Source organism: Chelonia mydas, chromosome 5 (genome assembly GCF_015237465.2).
Source record: "Chelonia mydas isolate rCheMyd1 chromosome 5, rCheMyd1.pri.v2, whole genome shotgun sequence".
Lineage (NCBI taxonomy): Eukaryota > Metazoa > Chordata > Testudines > Cheloniidae > Chelonia > Chelonia mydas.
Genome location: NC_051245.2, coordinates 121,668,878 through 121,690,246, shown reverse-complemented (window position 1 = coordinate 121,690,246; position 21,369 = coordinate 121,668,878).

Genomic DNA, 21,369 nt, shown 5'->3' with positions numbered 1-21,369 from the left:
CCACAAGAACATAAGAAAGGCCATACTGGGTCAGACCAAAGGTCCTTCCAGCCCAGTATCCTGTCTGCTGACAAGTGGCCAATGCCAGGTGCCCCAGAGGGAGTGAACCTAACAGGTAATGATCAAGTGATCTCTCTCCTGCCATCCATTTCCAACATCTGACAAACTGAGGCTAGGGACACCATTCCTTACCCATCCTGGCTAATAGCCATTAATGGACTTAAACCTCCATGAATTTATCTAGTTCTCTTTTAAACCCTGTTATAGCCCTAGCCTTCACAACCTCCTCAGGCAAGGAGTTCCACAGGTTGACTGTGCGCTGTGTGAAGAAGAACTTCCTTTTATTTGTTTTAAACCTGCTGCCCATTAATTTCATTTGGTAGGTGAAATGTCTGCATTGCACTAAGCAGTGGGCTGTAGCCTCAAATGCATTTGGTTCCCTGAACGGCCTTTCATCCCAGATTCACAGTGAGATGCCATGGGCATCTGAAGGCTTCCACAAAGCGCTCCTGTTAGTGATAATGGACGGGACATGAGCGAACTTCCTGCTTACCAGAGGGAGAATATTGAACACATTTTTTTTCCCCTTCCCAGAGTGGAATAACGAAACCAGCACTAGTGTTGGCCCACAGTGGGGCCTGAATGATGCCACGCATGAGAAAATGATCAACCCTTTGAGGAGCTGAAATCTGGATGGTGCCATGGACAAGACCGTAGGGGTCAGAATGAAAATGCCTGAGAGGAGATATGGGGATATGGCAGTCAATGTGGGGACAAGGTGGGGAATCTGACCCAGAGGAGAGCTCCTGGCAGCCCAGGCAGGAAGGGTGCGGAGACCATAGTGGAGTTAGACATAGAAACAAATACCCGTTGGGTTACTGCACCAGCTCAAAGCCCCCATTGCTAGATGCTATCCCAGTGCTGTAGCCTAATCTCCCTGTCAGGTGAGCAGCATCCACAGCCCCGCAGGCATCATTAAGTGACTTCTGGGTTCTGCTGCACCCAGGGTTTCTGTCTTTAACGAGCTTTTAGTGCCGGTTCTCTCCTCAGCTTAAATGATGCACGTAGCTCATCCGTGTTCCTTCTGGCTCGGCGGCCTGTCCCAACTCCACAGTTCAGGACCTAGAAGGCACCCATAGGCAGCCTTTAAAGGCACTGGGACAAATTTAGCCCTGGTTTAAGCAGCTCAGGTCCACTGACTTCCGTGGAGTCCTCCCTCATTGCATCAGGGCTGAATTTGGCCTGTGATGTGACTCTGGAAACGAACACCCCCCATTAATGTCCCCAGTAATTGCACTTCAGCATCAGCTCAGCAACTCCCCTACGGTTCCCTGGGGGCTGCTGAGGCCAGTCGGCACATCCATGATCTATGTCTAAGGAAACAAAGCGTTGGACTATTCCTGTGTCTCAACCTGTGTCACCTCCTTTCTACTCCTCTCACTCATCCCCAAATCATTTGGACACTGCTCCAGCCTGTGTTTAATAGGTAATGGGTCTAAAAAACAGAGAAATGTTCCCACCAACTATCAACAATGGCTGAAGGAGTATGGGACCATTGGGTCACTCTAGACAAGGCCCGGGTTATCTAGGGAAGTCCCAGCAGCTCGAGGGGAAAAGGGCCATTACATTTTTGCTTATTCGTTTTCGCTTCAGGAAGAGAAAGCACAAGCCCAGACACTATAAAGGGAGCTGAGATGGGCCTGCTCTGCATTCACTGAGGCCTCAGCTCCAACACCCAAGTGAGGAAGATAATGTGCAACCAAGAGTTTTAAAAGAGCTGGATGAGAAGCTCACTGGCCCATTATTGTTGATTCTCACTAAGTCATGAAACACTGGGGAAGTTCCAGAAGACTGGCTGAAAGCTAATATTGGGCCAATATTCAAAAAGGATAAGTGGATGACCCAGGTAGAAATAGGCCTAGGCAAGATAACAATGTGGCTGATACAGGACTCAGTTAATAAAGAATTAAAAGAGGGTAATACACTTACTACCAATCAACAGGGATTTATAGAATGTAGACCCTGTCAAACCAGCATGATATCTTTTTTTGTTGAGTTTACAAGTTTGGTTGATAAAGGTAATAGAGTTGATGTAATATATTTAGACTTCTGTACCATTTGGTTTGGCTGAATTACCATGTGACATTTTGATTTAAAAAATAGAACAATATAAAATTAAGATAGCACACATTAAATGAATTAAAAGCTGATAATCGTCAAAATGTAACTAAATGAGGAATCCTCATTGAACAGATGTGTTTCTCATCAGCTCTTGGCCCTACACTATTTTATATTTTTATCAAAGACCTGGAAGAAAACATAAAATCACCACTGATGAAATTTTCAGATGACTCAAAAAGTGGGTGAGGGGTAAATAATGGAGAGCACAAGTCACTGATATAGAGCAATCTGGGTCACATGGGAAGTTGGTACCAGCAAACAATATGTATTTTAATAAGGTTAAATGTCAATGTGCACCTCTAGGAACAAAGAATGCAGGCCGTAGTTACAGGCTGGGGGAAAGTCCGTCCTGGGAAGCAGTGACTCTGAAAAAGATTTGGGGGTTGTGGTGCATAATCAGTTGAACATGAGCTCCCAGTACGACGCTGTGGCCAAAACAGTAATGCGATCTTTGAATGAATCAACAGAGGAATCGTGAGTAGGAGCAGAAAGGTTATTTTACCTCTGTAGTTGGCCCTGGTGTGACTGCTGCTGGAATCCTGCATTCAGTTCTGGTGCCCATGATTCAAGAAGGATGCTGATAAATTGGAGAGGGGTCAGAGAAGAGCCATGAGAATGATTAAAGGATTAGAAGACCCGTCTTACAGTGAGAGATGCATGGAGCTCAATCTATTTAGCTTAACAAAGAGAAGTTTAAGGGGTGACTTGATCACAGTCTATAGTTACCTTCATGGGGAACAATTATTTAATCATGGGCTCTTCATTCTAGCAGAGAAAAGTTTAACACGATCCAAAGGCTGGAAGTTGAAGCTAGACAAAGTGAGACAAGAAATAAGGTATACAATTTTAACAGTGAGTGTAATTAACCATAGGAACAACTTACCAAGGGTCATGGTGGGTTCTCCATGAGTGACAATTTTTAAATCAAGATTGGAAGTTTTTCTAAGAGATCTGCTGTAGGAATTATTTTGGGGCAGTTTTCTGGCCTGTGTTATATAAGAGATCAGACTAGATGGTCACAACGGTCCCTTCTGGCCTTAGAATCTATGAAGAAAGGCATTCAGGCTTCCCTTGCCAATGTGTGTAAATATTCATGCCAGGGGAAACAGCTAAAATTCCCAGGAGGGAAGGGAAAGCGTCTGTCGTTCTTCTCTTTGAAAGACACCCTGGAGAGGGAGTGGCCTATGTATGGCTTTACTGTGCTACAGGGAGGAACAATGGAAGAAATAGTCCAGCATATTTAGTCTTTTTCACCCACAGGTCTCAAAGCACTCAGTAAAAATAGGTGAGTGTTGTTATCCCCATTTCACAGGTGGGGAAAGTGAGGCAGGGAGCAGTAAGTAACTTGACTAAAGTAGCACAGTGGGTCAGTGGCACAGCTGCCCTGAGAACACAAGTCTCCTGTCTTCCACTTTCATGTCCTTACAAAGGAGAATAGGAAGAAAGTTCCCATATGGGCAGATTAAGCCATAAATGCCTGCTGCAGGACTCCTTGCACTTTTCTCTGCAGCAGCTGGTACCGCCGCTGTCTGTGACAGGGCACTGAGCTGGATGGATTGTGCCGCTGATCCAGAATGGCAGTTCCTCTGATTCCTGCACAGTCGATGGTAAGACACCTCTACCGATGGAGGGAAGGCTACTTCCCCAAGGCCGAAGCTGAGCATGAAAGATGCCCTGAACAGCTCTGCAGAGCAGAGGTGCGGCTGAAGTGTTCATTGACTGATTGTGGGGCGTCCCCCTGCCTGAGCAGTCCCCTCTGGTCGGCCGTGCAGCCTGTTTAAATGAAGATGTGACCTTGGCTCTCTCTTCGAGGAAGGGAAGTTGCTGGAGCCAGTGTTGAGTGACAGCTTTATTAAATGTGCTAAAGGAGGAGTGCAGGGGGAGGGTGCCTGAGGGACAAAGCCCTGTTCTCAGGTCTGGCTCGGAGATCAGAGCTGCCCTAAGCACCGTGCTAAGCCAGCCTGCAGTCACCCACACAGTTAATTTCACTCTCTTCTCGTTGCCTCTAATGTAATGACCAGTCAGATCTACCTGCTTGGCAGAGACAGCTGGTTCTCCACCAGAGCTGCACTGCTGTGTTGTCTCTCAGCATTTGTAGAGCTTTGCCACCTGAGGGTGAGTATAAGATATTGTATCTTCATCTTCTCAACCGTTGTTGGCAAAAGCAAACAAGACTTCCCTTTTCCCTCTGCCGCAATTAGACAAATATTGAGTCCTGCTTTGAATCACTGAGCCTACTGTCAAGCCTGGGTTTCATCAGGAAGGCTGCAAAAACAAATACCAGCCATAAAAATATAGTTACCTAGAATAAAAGCAGGCAGGGAAATGAAATGACCTAATGTGCTGGATTAACAGCTGCACTAGTTGAGGAAAGATGGGTCGAATGAGATGAAATGATTAAATAAAATCGTTGCTATAACTTACTGTAATAGCAATATGCAAATTCGCCTTAATTCATAGCCTGCATTCCGCAGTAGCTATTCCTGATCTTTTATATCTATCACTCTCTTTTAATACCCAGGCCAGAAAATAAATTGAACTGCCAGCAATTCTGTCAGTGATAAAAACAATTCTGTTGGTAAGTAAAATGTACTTGCAGAGATGCAGTCGGAACCCAGGCCATGCAAACATTGCAAAAAAAGTTTGCATTCCTGCTGATGCAGCTACATACAGCATTACGGGAACCAGGTGAAAAAATGTATGTGGCACAGGAAGTGTGTGACACCGGACCCCATATTCTTCACAGTGATATTATTATGATACGATTGACACAATTATGATGTATTTTATGCAAGATAAGTCACGTGAGGTGTCACGGGAAAGTTATAATTTGCTGAATATGATTATCCAGCTAAGCTGACTGGTCTGTAATTCCACAGGTTGTCCTTATTTCCTTTTTTATAGATGGGCACTATATTTGCCCTTTTCCAGTCTTCTGGAATGTCTCCAGTCTTCCACGACTTTTCAAAGATAATTGCTAATGGCTCAGGTATCTCCTCAGTCAGCTCCTTGAGTATTCTAGGATGCATTTCATCAGGCCCTGGTATAAAGCAAATGCAGCTTGCCCCTTAAGAATCTGCAGCCTGTTTGTATCATCTCTTAGGGTGAGAATATGCTAATTCATATCCAATTTATTTAGTATATTATGCTTAGTTTGCATTTTTTGTTTATTTGCTAGGTAATCCGCTTTGTTCTGTTTGCTATCACTTATAATCACTTAAAATCTATCTTTCTGTAGTTAATAAACTTGTTTTTGCTTTATCTAAACCAGCGAGTTCAAATGAAGTGTGTGGGAATCTCAGCTCAGGGGCAAAAGGCTGTTGCATATTCCTCTCCACGTTGAGGGAGGGGGCAAATTTCATAAGTTTACGCTGTACAGTTCCCTATTCTGGCCCTAATAAACAAGCACAGAGAGACAGGCTTTCTGGGCAGTGAAACAAGATTTCTCCAAGAGGGATGCAGATACATGGATGGGCCTTTATTGTTGCCAGTGAAATTTTGAATTCAACAGTTCATATTCTGGGACTCCAACCCCCTAGCAGAATTACTGCCGAATGCTGAGAGAGACTCAGATTGAGGGTGAGGTCTGGTAGTATTCAATTGCAAAGCATACCGGCCCTATGAGGAGGGTCAGCATGAGCTGTCACTGAAATAGGACTTCAGTGGTTCTAGGCTTTGTGCTGGCTCCACATAGGAGCAAATTTCCACCACAGAGAAGGAGTCAGGGCTCATACAATAGGCCCAGCTAGCTCAGAATGTCCCCCAGCTCAGAGGCCAGCTCTGTTCTGGAAGAGCCTGGAAGAGCATTCCCGGCAAGAACACTGCTCATCCCACCTGCAGAGACATTCTCACTCCCAGTCAATCTATCACAGAGAGCTGTTGAGTGGGGCTCTACACAGGCCACATATTCACCAGGGACATGCAGCTTGTCCCTTTGTGTATGTTCTCCCCAGACAAGAGGAAAGACTCTTGCGGGGGAGGGATCGTTCAGTGGTTTCCTCATTGGCCTGCTAAACCCAGGGTTGTGAGTTTAATCCTTGAGGGGGCCGTTTAGAGATCTGGGGCAAACATTGGGGATGGGTCCTGCTTTGAACAGGGGGTTGGACTAGGTGACCTCCTGAGGTCCCTTCCAACCCTGATATTCTATGACTCTCTGAGGGGCCAGTGTGAGCATAGGGAAGGCCAGAGGAAGAGCAGAGGTCAGTGGTCTCCCAAGGAGGTCTGGCTGAAATTCTTCACACAAAAAAAGTGCAAATTTAGTGACACAAAAATGCTTTAACAATATGTGTCAATTTTGAAAATTTTTCAGTTAGGAAAAAACTTAACCCCCCCCCCCCCCCCCCCCCACACACACAAAACCCTGAACAATTCCAAATGGGCGGTTTCTACATTTTTGAAACGAAACATTTCGTTTTCAGTATGAAACAACTTTTTGTTTCAACATTTCCTCTCCTTTTATTTATTTATTTTTTAAATCCAAAGAGGTTTCAGAATGCTCAATCTCGAAATGGTCTTGTCAAAACAAAACATTTCATTCAGCCCAACCCAGCTTTTCTTTCCAGTTTTTGAGCCACCAAAAATGTCGAGCCTTTTCATTTTTTGGCCGATCCGAAATAATTGTTTTTCCAACTTTTCAAAGTTTTCAATGAACCAAATAATCCGTTTTCTTTTTTGCCCAGCTGTAGTCCCAGGAAAGGGGAGAAATCTGGCCATTTAGCTACCCAGTCCCAGTTGCAGGGGGACTAACGACACTAAAAAGAAAAGGGCTTTCAGTAAGGAAGATCCTGTCCCCTTTTCTCTGGCTATCCCTAGCCCATCCAGACCTCAGTGCCCGTTACGTGCCTTTTGAAGATGGAAATGCCAGCCTGAAAGAAGAGAGAGGGCGATTATGCTTTTATAAGTAAAAACCCTGAGCCTGAAGCATACTCCAGTTACTGAGACCCCGGGATTCCTGGCTGACCTATGGCCTCAGTGGATAACATTTCAAGTGCTCACACCCTTGCTTGTGAGGTGTTCAGCTTTCCAACCCTTTCCATAATAAGAAAGCAGGTGACTTTATACTGTCTGAGTTGTTTAATGGAGATGTGTCTGCCTTGCAGGGATCCTGTTCAGGGCATAGGTGCCTTTGATACAGAAGAGGGGAAAACAAACAAACAAACATTCTTTCTATTCAATGCGGGGGCAGGGGAAGGGGCCTCCTGGGAATATGCTTTCAGAAGTCATTTCTTCAAGGCCCTCGCTCTTAGCAGCCTGTAAGAGGCAAGCGGTGTCCCTTTGCAAGGTGAACATAACCCAGATTCTTACAGCTCGGATTGATAAACGGAAAGATGGGCCAAGCATGCACAGAAGGCAGGTTGCTCAGCCTGAGCTGTGGGCCTGCATGGGATTCCTGAAAGGTGAGGGGGGCAGGCTGGGAAGCAGCATGGCTGGAGTAGCTAGAGATTGGGCTTCTTTCTGTGGCGGCTAAGAACGAGACTGTGGTTAAAGCGCAGAACTGGGGTTCTGATCCTGGGGCTGGCACAAGCTTGTCTACATGGCCTCGGTCAAGTCACTTGACCCGTCTGTGACTCAGTTCTGCCATCTGTAAAGGAGGGGGGCTCATCCTTACCTAGCTCATGGGAATATGGTCCATCTCGAGTCACTATACTGGGAAGTGCTTGCAATGCCTCGGGGGACACCTCCATGTTAAGGCACCTCTCCCAGCTACTGGCGGGATTGTCTCTAGCACTGACAGCTGTGAAGGGAGGTAAGGCCCTGCCCCATTGGAGCCATTATAGCCCAGCTCTGGGTCTCCTGAGCGCGGGTGTGAGAGGAGCCAGGGCCCCATCCCCAGAGCAGGCAGCTCCCCACCAGTGCAGCAGGCTGGGTACAAAAAGGGTGATAAGCCGGCCCCCTTTCAGGGCTGCAGGAAATGACTGGCCCCGGGATGAGAGGGTAGCAGGACAGGAGCTGTGCCTCTCTAAGCCACGCTCCTTCTGCAGCAGTTTAGCTACACACCGGCCCTGGCGCTGGGCAGCACTACGGGCTCTAAGGCAATTGGGTCCATAGTTATAACCAAGCAAACCTTTGACTGCACGTGGAAACTTTCCGCCTCTTTGTGAGATGGGTTCAGAGCCCCTGTGGCTGAGGATGATGTGCCGTCCCAGCCGCCGGGGCGTCCCAGATTGCGCAGAGCTCATGCTGACCTGGAGATCTATTCTCCAGCACGGGCCTCTTCAGCTTTTGCAGCTTGTACCTTTAAAATGATTCAGTTGCTTTTCATCAGACTTGGCTTTACTTGGCAATGGGATGGCGAGTCCGGTCTGTGGCCTGACTTTGAGAAGGGCTGTCGGCACCTGTCTAGCTAGCCTTGTGGACGTGCAATACCAGGGCATGCACATACCTAGTAGTGCAACACAGATGCAAAGGTGCAGTTACGGTCTCACTGAGCTCTCACGGTACATCATGTACAGTAACTTGCTGTGCGGAAGGCTGTATAAGAAATTCCTGCTTGTATTCTACTACTTACTGACATCTTATAAAGAGAGACATTTTAAGGCATTTGTGGAAAGGAGGAGATTGAAGGTTGAGCTTTCATCCTTAGTTCTATCATGGTAGAGCCTGATTTTGCAAAACTTACTATTGTATTCATTATTTGTTATCCGCAGCGTGGAAGCTCCCAATTCAGGATAAGGGCCCCGCAGTGGTAGGTGCTGTACAAATACATTGGCAGATAAGCTCACTGCCCTGAGGAGCTTACAATGGAAAGAATTAACACTATTTTTTCAAGGAATGTTCATAATCCTGCTAAGAAAAAGCTTTATTTCATCCCTTCTTGTAGTTCTGCTCTCCACTGAACCTCAGAGGGGTTTATTACATTTTTTTAGAATTATACTTTTAATCTCATGTAAAATGCGATTTGAATTCTAAAACAATACTTGTATGGAATATACAGGAACTGTATTTTAGAGGGCCTCAGTGAGCCCTCTACCAGTTCCCATTGTATGCATTATTTGAAGCCCAGACGACATTGTAAAATACCCTGCTGCAATGCCTAATGGGTTAGATTTTTCTCCACTGTAGTCAAAAGATAGTCTTATATGGCAGCAGTTAAAAGAGTAGTAATAAATATGATGAGACTTCCTGCCTCAGGGCACAATGTCTTTGCCAGCTGAGGCGAAGGAGAAGTATACCGGGTGGGACAGAATTGCACAATTGTCCAGGTGCAGGGGATTTTTCACATTCCTCTGACGGATGTGGGGCTAGTGTCAGAGATGGGATGCTAGACTAGCTGGTTTGCTTTGTTTTGGCAATTCCTTATCTTAGCCAGTGATACAGCGTTCCTTTTCTACATGACTGGTGTAGAGAAAGTAGATAAGGAAGTGTTGTTTACTACTTCTCATAACACAAGAACCAGGGGTCACCAAATGAAATTAATAGGCAGCAGATTTAAAACAAACAAAAGGAAATATTTCTTCACACAACGCACAGTCAGCCTGTGGAACTCCTTGCCAGAAGATGTTGTGAAAGCCAAGACCATAACAGGATTCAAAAAAGAACTGGATAAATTCATGGAGGCTAGGTCCATCAATGGCTATTAGCCAGGATGGGCAGGGATGGTGTCTCTAGCCTCTGTTTGCCAGAAGCTAGGAATGGGCCACAGGGGATGGATCACTTGATGATTCCCTGTTCTGTTCATTCCCTCTGGGGCACCTGGCACTGGCCACTTTCGGAAGACAGGATACTGGGCTAGATGGACCTTTGGTCTGACCCAGTAGGGCCATTCTTCTGTTCTTCTGTTCTTCTGTTACATGATTATAAACATTGGTTCAAAGTTGTTTAAAACTGTGAGTCAGACCATAGACCCGTTCTTGCAATTCTTACTCAGGTAAATCTCCAATTGATTTCAAATGGGAATTTTGCCCAAAGTAAGGACTATAAAACTGAGACCGAAGTCTGTTACCGTTGGGGGGCGAATCGGTGTAATCTAGCTGAGATGAGTTTCTTATATGAAAGCAGTTGGGCACATAGGAGTCACTAGAGAGGATCAGAGCCAGGGCTGTCTCTGGCAGTGGCCAGTGCCAGATGGTTCAGAGAAAGGTGTAAGAACTCTATAACACACATGTGGATAATCTGCCTGCACATTAGGTCTCATCCTAGTCTCTTATAGTTAGAGATTGGGTTGAACCCTGAAGCAGGAGGTTTACTATCCCTGCAAAAAGGGACAGGCTCCTTCCCCACTATTCTTTTTTTGCCTACTTCATGAAAAGCCCTGGATTTATGATTATTTATGATTATTGATATGACAGTAGCACCTGCAGGTTCCAATCAAGAGCATGGCCCCATCGAAGCCCTGGCCTTCAAGAGCTCGTGTTGCACAGTTGTGAACTGGCAAAGTATTATTATCTCCATTTTACAGATGGCAAACTGAGGCCCACAGAGATTAAATGACTTGACTAAGGTCATTTGGGGAATCTGCACCAGAGCCAGGCACGGCACCCAGGTCTCGTTAGTCCCAGTTTAGAACATTCAATACTATTCAATATTTTCATTAATGACTTGGATAATGGAATGGTGAGTATGCTAATAAAATGTGTGGATGACCTGGGAAGGGTTGCAAGCACTTGGGAGGACAGGTTTCAAATTCAATATGACCTTGACGAATTGGAGAACTGGTCTAGCCAGCTTTGTATCCACCTTATAGTCCATTCATCCAATCCAATTTTTTAACTTGCTGGCAAGAATACTGTGGGAGACGGTACTAAAGCTTTGCTAAAGTCAGAGGTGACAGTAAGCCGGTACGCCCTGGTACGGCCTACCGGCAAGAGCCGGTGCACTGTACTGGGGCAGCCCGGCTTCCCCGGGGGCAATTTAAAGGGCCTGGGGCTCCCAGCAGTGACTGGAACCCCAGGCCCTTTAAATTGCCTCCAGAGCCCCGCTGCTGGAGCCCTGGGGTAGCGGCTGCGGGGCTCCGGTGGCTATTTAAAGAGCCCGGGGCTCCCCTGCTTCTACCGCCCTGGCCCTTTAAATAGACACTGGAGCCCCACCACCACTACCCCAGAGCTCCGGGAGCTACTTAAAGGACCGGGGTGGTAGAAGCAGGGGACCCGCAGGCCCTTTAAATAGCCTCCAGAGCCCTGAGGTAGCGGGGGCTCCAGGGGCTATTTAAAGGGCCGGGGCTCCAGCTGCCTCTGCCGCCCTGGTCCTTTAAATAGCCACTGGAGCCCGCCGCTTCCCCAGGGCTCCGGAGGCTAATTAAAGAACCGGAGCAGTAGAATCAGGGGAGCCCCGGGCCCTTTAAATAGCCCCCGGAGCCCTGGGCGGCTGCTACTACTGCGGAGGAGAAGGGGGGGCACTTACCTTACAGGGTGGGCTGGGGCTGGCTCTGACCCCCTCAGCCCCGCCCCTTCTGCACTAGGCCCCGCCCCTTCCAGGGGCCAGCGCTGCCCCAGCGTACCGGTAAGTCACTTGACTTACTTTCACCCCTGGCTAAAGTCAAGATATATCATGTCCACTGCTTTCTCCATATCCGCAGAGCCAGTTATCTTGTCATAGAAGGCGATCAGGTTGGTCAGGCATGACTTGCCCTTGGTGAATCCATGTTGACGGTTCCTGATCACCTTCCTCTCCTCCAAGTGCTTCAAAATGGATTCCTTGAGGACTGCTCCATGCTTTTCCTAGGGACTGAGGTGAAGCTGACCAGTCTGTAGTTCCCCAGATTCTCCTTCTTCCCTTCATTAAAGATGGGCAAGATGGATTTGGAATACTGTGTCCAATCCTGGGCACCACACTTGAGGAAAGATGTAGATACATTGGAGAGTGCAGAGGCAAGCAGCAAAAATGATCAAAAGTTTAGAAAGCCTGACCTACAAGGGAAGGGTAAAAACCTGGGCCGGTTTTATCCTGAGAAAACAAGATTGAGAGGGGACCTGACAACAGTCTTCCAATATGTTCAGGGCTGTTCGTAAGAGAACTGTGATCAACTGTTCTCTGTGTCCACTGAAGGTAGGACAAGAAGTCCTGGGCTTAATCGGCAGCAGGGAGATTTAGGTTAGATATTAGGAAAACTTTCTGTCTCTCAGGGGAGTTAAGCTCTGGAACAGGCTTCCAGGGGCAGTTGTGGAGTCCCCATCACTGGACGCTTTTAAAAACAAATTGGGCAAATCCTTGTCAGGGATGGTCTAGGGTTACTTGTTGCTGCCTCCACGCAGGGGCTGGACTTGATGACTTCTCGAGGTCCCTTCCAGCCCTACATTTTTATGGTTCCGTGATTAAGCACAAGGCCATTCTTCCTCTCTGATTGACTAGGCCTCTGTCATTTAATACATCTCCCCCTGTGCTATCGATGTTCATTAGTCACTTAAGCAGAAACTCATATAATCAGAAGTGAGATGAATCAAATTACACCGTGTTCTGCTTATCACAATTGTATTAAACCAGGCTTGCTTGTCTGAAGGTGAGAGCTTAATCACCTTCAGAAGTTCTACAGCCAAGAAGTCCTGCAGCATTGTGCTGTCAGCTTCCGTAAATCATTCAGTGAACACCCATTCTGAGTGTCAGGGGAGAAACTGCTCAGGGCTCACTCTGCTCCCACAAAGCCTGCTGGCGTTTTGCGAAGTTCCCAGCATGGAACAGGAAAGAGGATTCTGCAGCTTGGTTCTTCTCTCAACCCACCCACCCTGCAAATACAAACGGCTGGTCATTGTCTGTCCTTCAAACTGTGAAAATCTGCTCATACTCCCTGGATCTTTGTTCAAATGTATTTCACCAAGCACATTTTCCACAGCATATGGCCAGAAGTTTCACTTCCAGACCTCCCAAAGAAAACTCCCTGTTCTTCTGTGTTTGATTGTTTGGTTGTCTCTCTTCTTTAGCTGTTCTCCTGTAGTTTCTCATCTCAAAACTGGACTGAATACCGTGTGTCTGTGTAAGTCCCATATAGAGTGAATATGGGACTGCTCAGAGTGGATAAAGTTGCACTGAAGCACTGCAATGTCCCGGCTCAGCTGATGAAGTTGGAGAGTTGAGGCTGATAGTACTTGGTGACTAAAACCTGCATATTGATGACAACTCTTCTAAGTTAGTTCAGGATTTCATGACTGCCGTGGGACCACTGGCTACTGGTATTGAAGATCTGCACCAGCTCAGCAAAAAGCTGTGGGTTTGATTCAAGAATCTGGTGAGGTTCTCTGGGCTGTGTTATGCAGGAGGTCAGAATGGTCCCTTCTGGCTTCACAGTCTATGACGCTGAACAGATGCAGTTGGCCATACTGCTGATCTAGAATTTGAGATGGAGCTGGAAGAGGGGCAAGTAGGCCATTATATGAGCTGGATATCTGGGTGTTCCCTCCTGTGGATGGAGGTCAGGCAAACCTTTCCTTCTTGCATGATCTGTTTAGGAGAACGGGAATGTTTCTGAGGGAGAGGACTCTTACTCTGGGAGGCCAGTCGGTCCGTAGTTCAGAAGGTTTTTACCACAGTCCTTTGTTCTTTCTTATAGATACCAGAAGTCCCATTCCTGGGATTGGTTGCCAGGTGACGTGTGATGGGTGATGTGAGAGAGGAGATAGCTGGAGCATGTGGGGTGCAAGTCTCCACCTGCAGTTGGTCACGTCTGTTTCTGAGCTCCTATGCTGCGATTTGCGAGAGACAAAGAGGAGGGTCTCTGGCTTGCCACATCATCCATGCAATCTGAAATCAGTGGATTTGTTCTGGGTGGTGGTCTCCACTCGATAGTTGATTAGAATTCCTCCTATTGAGGAAAATTTCTAGATGTGTTGTGGAGAAAATCACTCAGATTCCACCCAAACTGCCTGTGACTGTAGAAACCAGGGAGTTCTTTGAGAGGACACAATCTCAACTTGCAATATCTAATCCCCACTGGACTGGAGGGGTGAGGAGTTGGCAAAGTACGTTGGGTCATATGCCTTAATTTAGCAAAAAATGCCAGGGCATCTTTAAGAGTTTTGCAGAAGCTTATAAAAGAGAGCTCCTCATGCTAAGGTGCATAACCCTCACTGTATCCTCCCTCCTGAAAAGAGCTGACAAACCACTCCAGGGATTGGAAGCTGTTTTTCTAAGGACTCTACATCTTCCACACCTGGGCTGAAATCCCTGACTTCAGCCCTCCAACCAGCTAGTATTGTTAAGCATCGAATTTAAAACTACAGCATCAGGAACATTCAGAGTCAAGGCAGAAACCCACTTCCCTTCTTTCATGTAGATGTGACTGAAGTGGATACATGAAAACAGACAAGGGAGAGATGGCAGTGGTCAAATTTCTACAGACAGCCCAGCGTGCCGGGTCAGCCCCTACGGCTGAAATCCTGCTCCTATTGACGTCGCTGGGAGTTTTGTCATTGACTTTGCTTGTGCCAGCATTTCACCCGAAGTGTTTTGCTGGGCTGAAAACAGGAGAGTGGCAGCTCTGGTTAGAAAGCAGAAGCCAGCAGAGTCCTGCGATAATACTTCTAGCAGCAGCTGAATTTATAAGAGTCCTCGCCAGGTGGGTAACGGTCTTAATAACATATCTCCCTCTTCCACACTAAAATGCCATGCTCTGAAGCACTGGGCCATTGGGGGTTTATGAGCAGAATATATTTTGTGTGGCTGTTCTAATGGAAGGCCTTGTCCTCTGGCAGTTAGGTGATAAAACTGAGTTATCCGTGTTTATACCAGAGCTTGGGATCAACAGCTTCCTTTAAAATAGAAAAATATTTGGTTTTGCAGCTCTAGGGCTAAAAGTCATTCCTGGCTGCAAGCCACATAGGCCCTAATCCAGGTTCTTTAATTGCTATAAATCAGAATATTCCCACATCCCAGCAAGAGGAATTTGGGGGCTGTAGGTAGTTGTACACCCAGAGATTTTGCTAGGATGAGGTTAAATCGATATCCCTGAAATACCGGCTGCATCAGGCTTTCAAGTATCAGAGCATCGCTTTCTGGCTGTTATCTACCATGTGTATTGTAGTAGCACCGAGAGGTCCTGTCGTGGATCCGGCCCGCGTTGTGCTGGGCACTGTGCACACCAGGGAAGGCCCCTGCCACAGAGAGCTCCCAGTCTAGAATGAGGGCAGGCTGCTCCTCGTGGCTGAAACAGACCGACGGGGTGTGGGCCGGGAGGGGAAGGTCCGTGAACTGCTGCGCCTGATGTTATTCTGAGGAGCTCACCCTGGGCTCGGACAGTCCAGCTGGTTCATCCCACCTCACGCATCTTAACTGGCAATAAAGTTTCTCCAGGCCATGTTATGCCCTCGCTGACACCGGTGCTACCCTCATTAGCCTTCACATATGTAACCCGGGCATTTCATAGGCATCACCGAAGACATTATTGGAAGATGGGGGCGGGTAGTTTAGGTGTCGCCCAGAGCATAATTTGGCCTGTAGAAACGTTAGCGCTGGTTAGGCCTTGTGAGATGAGAAGAACCCAGCTTGGCTGGCCAGTGTGCGTGACTTTACAGGACTGGGAGCCAGGAAAATGTATCTGCTCACTTTCTCACTCAGTGAATTTGACTCAGTTAATATGGACCATGTCATTCTCTTGATACTAGGTCACTTTTCAGGTTAGAAGTGCAATCTAAAAGGAAGGTATGACGCCGGCAGATCAAGTACCAGCTCTGGCCAAATTGATTGCTGGTCTAGTCTGTGTCCCCTGTGTGTTAGTCTGGCTAAGATGGGTATTGAACTTGTAACAGTGTGTTTAGTGTTTAGACTTTATGAAATGCTTGTAAGTCACTGCATGCATTAATCTCGCTTATAGCATTTGTATCACAGGCTATAAAGTTATATTGAAGATTTTGCTTTATGATTGTAGAAAGCGTTTGCTCTGAAACTGTGAACCCAGTCAGGAGGGATCATCTCCTGCCCATCAAGAAGCCCATCAAAATTAAATCACAATACAAAGACATTGCTAATTGCCCCCCTGCACCCATGAAGAGGCTACGTGCAAAGGGCTCATCCCATCAGCTTGAATTCTGGAAGAAGGAACTAAAAATAGCTGAGCAAAAAAAACCAAACAAACCTCTTTTGCTGTTTGGACTCTCACAGGGCCAGAGCTACGAACCAGAAGCAGAGATCCCCAGGGTCAACCTGGGTTAGCCCTCAAAGACATTCAGAGCTGACAGATTGCTACAGCTTTGTCACCTTTTAAAACTATACACTGCAACTCATTTGTGTGTATGCCTACTTTAACCTTGGAATAACTCTCATTTCTTTTTCCTAGTTAATAAACCTTTAGTTAGTTTACTACAGGATTGGCTATGAGCATTGTCTTGGGCGAGAGACCTAAGGTATACATTGATCTGGGTTAAGTGACTCGTCTCTTGGGACTGGAAGCAACCTGAATATTTTGTGGTCTTTGCTGTATAGCAACCAACTGTCACTAAGACCAGCTTGCCTGGGTGGCAAGACAGACTGGAATGCCCAGAGGGGCTGTCTGGGACTCCATGATAAGACTGTTATAGTTCTTTAGGAGTTTACATTTGCTATTGGGTTGGTGAAATCTAATCATAGAGCATACCATGAATTTGGGGTCTCTGCCTGCTTCTTGACAGTCTGCCCTGAGCACTCATGGTCATGAGCCACTCCAGACACTTGACAGAAGAAATGGCAGCTGCTGACACATATGGAATATTCATTTTAGTGGAATATTAGAAGCATACCTGACTTACATGTATGCATAGGTTTTAAGGCCAGAAGGGACTACTGTGATCACCTCGTCTGACCTCCTGCATAGCACAGGCCAGGGATTTTTACCCAGTGATTCTGGCATCAGAGCCAAAACTAATGGTCGTGACAGAGCAGGTTGTTCAGAAAGACTCCAAGTCTCGATTTAAAGCTGCAAATGATGGAGAATGCACCACATGCCTCAGGAATCTGCTCCCGTTGATCGCCCTCATTGGTAGACATTTGATCTCATTTTGAATTCTTTTTACTTGAGCTTCCAGCCCTTGGATACAGTTATCTCTTTGCTAGATTGAAGATCACTCTGGTATAAAGCAATCCATGACTAAGGCTACAATTTAGTCACGGGTATTTTTAGTAAAAGTCATGGACAAGTCACGGGCAATAAACACAAATTCATGGCCCGTGACCTGTCCATGACCTTTACTATAAATATCCCTGACTAAATCTTAGCTGGGGGGATCTCCAGGGCGCCGCTGCTCTGGGAGGCCCCGAGGAACAGCCCCTCTGGCTGCTGCTCAGGCCGTCCACGGGTCCAGCAACAGTAGCCGCTGTTTGGGCCATCTGCGCAGCCAGCAGCACCAGCTGCTGCTCGGGCGGTCCCTGGGGACAACAACCGGGGGCCACCGAGCAGTGCCTAGTGCGGCTGGCTCTGGGGCCACTCCAGCAGCGGATGGTGCAGGTGGTCTCGGGGCCATTTGGTTAGGCGGCCCTGGTGTCAGCCGCACTGGCTGCTGCAGAAGTCACGGAGGTCGCGGAAAGTCACGGACTCCGTGAGTTCCGCAACCTCCATGACAGACTCGCAGCCTTATCCATGAGTGACGAAGCTGTGGGCAGAAAAACACATGAAAAACTCTTGTCATGAAGGCACTGGGCCAGGAATCAGGAGACCTGGCGCCAGTTCCCAGTCTTGTGACTTCTTGTGTGACCCTGGGCAAACCACTTGACCTCTCCTTCCCCCATCCATACAAAGTGAATTATGATTTTCCCTTTCCCTACACTCGTCTGTCTTGTCTGTGTAGATCATAAGCTCTCTGGGGCGGGGTTAAGCTCTTATTATTTATGTGCATAACCCAGTGAGGCCCTGATTTCAGCTGGGGCCAATAACAGTGGATTGGGTGGACAGCAAGGTATTCAAAGCAATGAAGGAAAACACTGAATTATGCGACAGGGTAGTGTACAGATGGACTGATTGCTTTGTTTCTCTGAGTTTAAATGAGACCACCTTCCATTATTTGAATGTAAAATCCTCTGTTCCTTCATCTACATACTGAGAAACCGTCACCAGAGTCATGCACATTCATAAAGCAGATGGTGGGGGCCGAGCTGCAGAGAATACAAAGGGTGGGCGGAAGTCGAATGTTCTGCACTGCTTTTGTCAAGGGAGTTCTTGTTTTGAATTTTGTATTTTGAGATCTGACAGACAAGAACATCTCACACATTAGACGGAGGTAGAGTTATACAGCGTATTGGGCAATTAAGGGTAGCAGCAATTCTGGATAATGATTTTCATATTAGAAATTATTTTGATTACTTTGAACGTTAACAAAATATACTTCTGGGTGTCATCAAAGCTGGGGATGAAATAGAGAAGAGCCAGCTGCTAGAGAGTGGGAGTCATTATTTTCTTTGGGATCATATTATACGTTGTCTTTCGTACACTATTTTAAAACATACAGTATCTCACTTTGATTATACAGTAAGCTACAGCTGACAGCAACTTCCTCTGCCCCATTCAAAGACAACATTAGCACCATCCGCTGTCTGAATAGTCTTCTTCTATATGGTCAGACAGATACAAACAGGCATCATAAAATACACTGGCCAGATGCTAGAATTGTGGAAGCTCAATCATGTGTTAATAACATCACCTGCTTGCTTATGTCAAGCACTCCATGGGTACCTCAATCCCACTAGCAAACACACACATACTTATTAGCCCCTTTGCTTAATTTGACGCCATTGCCAGGTTTCTTCCTAAATCTTTCAAGTTGTATAAAAGGAAGTTACGTGAGCTCCAACAGCAGCCAAACAAATGGTCTCTAAACTAATGCACTAGACATTTAACCTTTATTGAGCACAATTGTCTCTATAATGCACAGGTGACTACAATTAAAATGTGTGCATGCAATTTTTGTAACATTCCAGGAAAAATAATTGTTTTGGTATAGTCCATGACAGAGAAACGTAAGATGACAGGGGTCAGATCCCTCACTCTGACATCCTCTAGGCACTTATCTCCTGGGAACAGCTACTTATTTATTGTATTCTGCAAGGCTGTGATCTTTGGCAGGTGTTTTTCCCTTGACCAGGCTATGAGAGCTGTTATTTGCCAAGCAGCCTGATAGAGCAGGATGGTCTGGGAGAGCTAGTTACTTCCTTCCTAATCCACTTGGCTCTGTCTGAAGGACAGCTCCAGCACAGAGAGGCTGATCCAACTGTCCCAACATTATCCGTTCATTCTTATAAAATCCCACTTCTTTCTTTTTGAATTCTCGTTGTGGATTTGGCACCAGGCTGATGGCTCAGAACCTAGAAGGTCTCCAGTGATTTACAGAACAAGGGGTTCTCCCCCATTTGCCTCCATCCACCAACATTCTGAGTGATGCCAGGAAGTGCGTCATGGGACAAACGATGTTAATACCATGTTGTAACTTGCATGATGCTAAGCATGACTGTGTTCTTAGTGTGGACAGGGACTGCCATGTTTAAAATGTGCTGGCAGGACAGAGCTAACTCTTTGAATGCGGATCATTTTTGCAGTGAAAAATTGTGAGTTTTTTCCACAAAAAATGTTCGACCCGGTCGAGCACGGACATCCAGCCTGAGATGGATTGGGACTGGCAGGGTGGAGGGGAAAGCCTTGGCAGTGTCACCAATGCCAGGAGCTCAAAGCTCGTGAATCAGGCCTCAGCAAAATCATGAGGGGGTTTAAAAATCATGCAATCTTTAAAAAAGGAATATACTTGGTGTGCTTTATATTTGCCTTCTGGTTTCTGAGTCTTTCGGGTACACTTGAGTTGCATTTTCAAATGTTTCTCTGCAACCACGTGGGCTAGAAAGTTCCTTTTTAAAACAAAATCTAGGCCTCTTACCTAATCTCCCGCCTCCAGGAGCTGGAGCTTCAGAAAAAGCACCCAACTTGCAATGAAATCATGAGAGGCAGCAGGGTATCCAATTAGCAACTCCCTGAGTCTCCGCCTGAAAAGCCCACTTGTGGAAATGAATCCGAAGATGCTTGTTCTGAAATGTCTCTTCTGGACTAGAACTCTGTGTGTGCAAACGGGGGTGCAAACGGCCTGTGAGGTCCTGGTGGACAGACTGCTCCTCTTGTCTCCAACCAGCAGTAAACACCTTTAGATGAGAAAGAACATGACGTGGGGGGAAAGACAAGGTGGATTTAGCAAAGTGTGCCATTCATTCCGTCTGCAAAGAGGACATTGGACCCTGCTTGTTTATGAGTAACCACGTCTAATTCCAATAGGGTTGTGTTGTGGGCTTTTCTGAGAGAGTGCCAGTTAATACAATAATAGCATGTATACAGCCGCCATCTGAGAAGCGCCAACACGTAGAGAACAAAGCAATTGCAGATGCTTTTAGTGTCCTCCAAGTGCCTGCCTAGCTGCACTTTGGTTACATCGCCTTTGTGTAACATCCTTGGACGGTTTAGCCACATCACTTCATGCCAGCACAGGCTAATTTTTCTCTAGCCCCGCCAGGGTTCTCATTCCAGGCTTCCAGCTCTTGGCTAACCAGAATGGATGCCGTGCAAAGAGGGCACTGGAGTCTGCTAGGAGATTCAGTGATTCATGGTGGTTCCGATGGAACTGTGTTTCATTTTGACATAGGGCCTCCCTTTGAAAAAACGTGGCTGTTGAACCCACTCAGAATATAGTGTGCCAACGTTTAATGAAACGTGGCCGTTGGCCCTGTTGGCCCACATGTAACAGAAGCTAACCAAATGCACTGGAGATGATGTCATAATAGTACTCCTGTTGGATTAAACATGCTCATACTTCAGATTTCATTAAAAGCTTAATGGACTAGCAAGGATATCCTCAATCTCATCTGTATTTTCCCAGATGTATGTACCCAGTGTGGGTAGCGTTTGTACAGCAGAAAAAAAGGACCCTTATTTATATGCAAGGAGTTAGGAGTTTAAAATTCAAGATGAGCTAAACATACCACGCAAGGAAACTCATGAATGAGCAGCACTGGTGGGGGCCCACTCTACATGTGAGTCTTTTAAGTACCTTCATTGCCAAGAGCTCCCCCAGCTGATGGCCTCCTGCAGTGATACAGCTCACAAGTAACTCCAAGAGGGCATCAGGACTGCGGCTCACTAGGCCATTGATATCTCACAGAGAAGGGTGGATTCCACTGAGAAGAAATGTGCACAGTTCATGAGATGGGTGGATCCTAACAATGATAATTGTGTTGGAGGTAGCAGTGTGTGGCTGTGATTGCAAAAGCCCCTTGTGCTCCTGGATTTCATTCATTTTCACCTAAATATGCATAGCTTGGCTG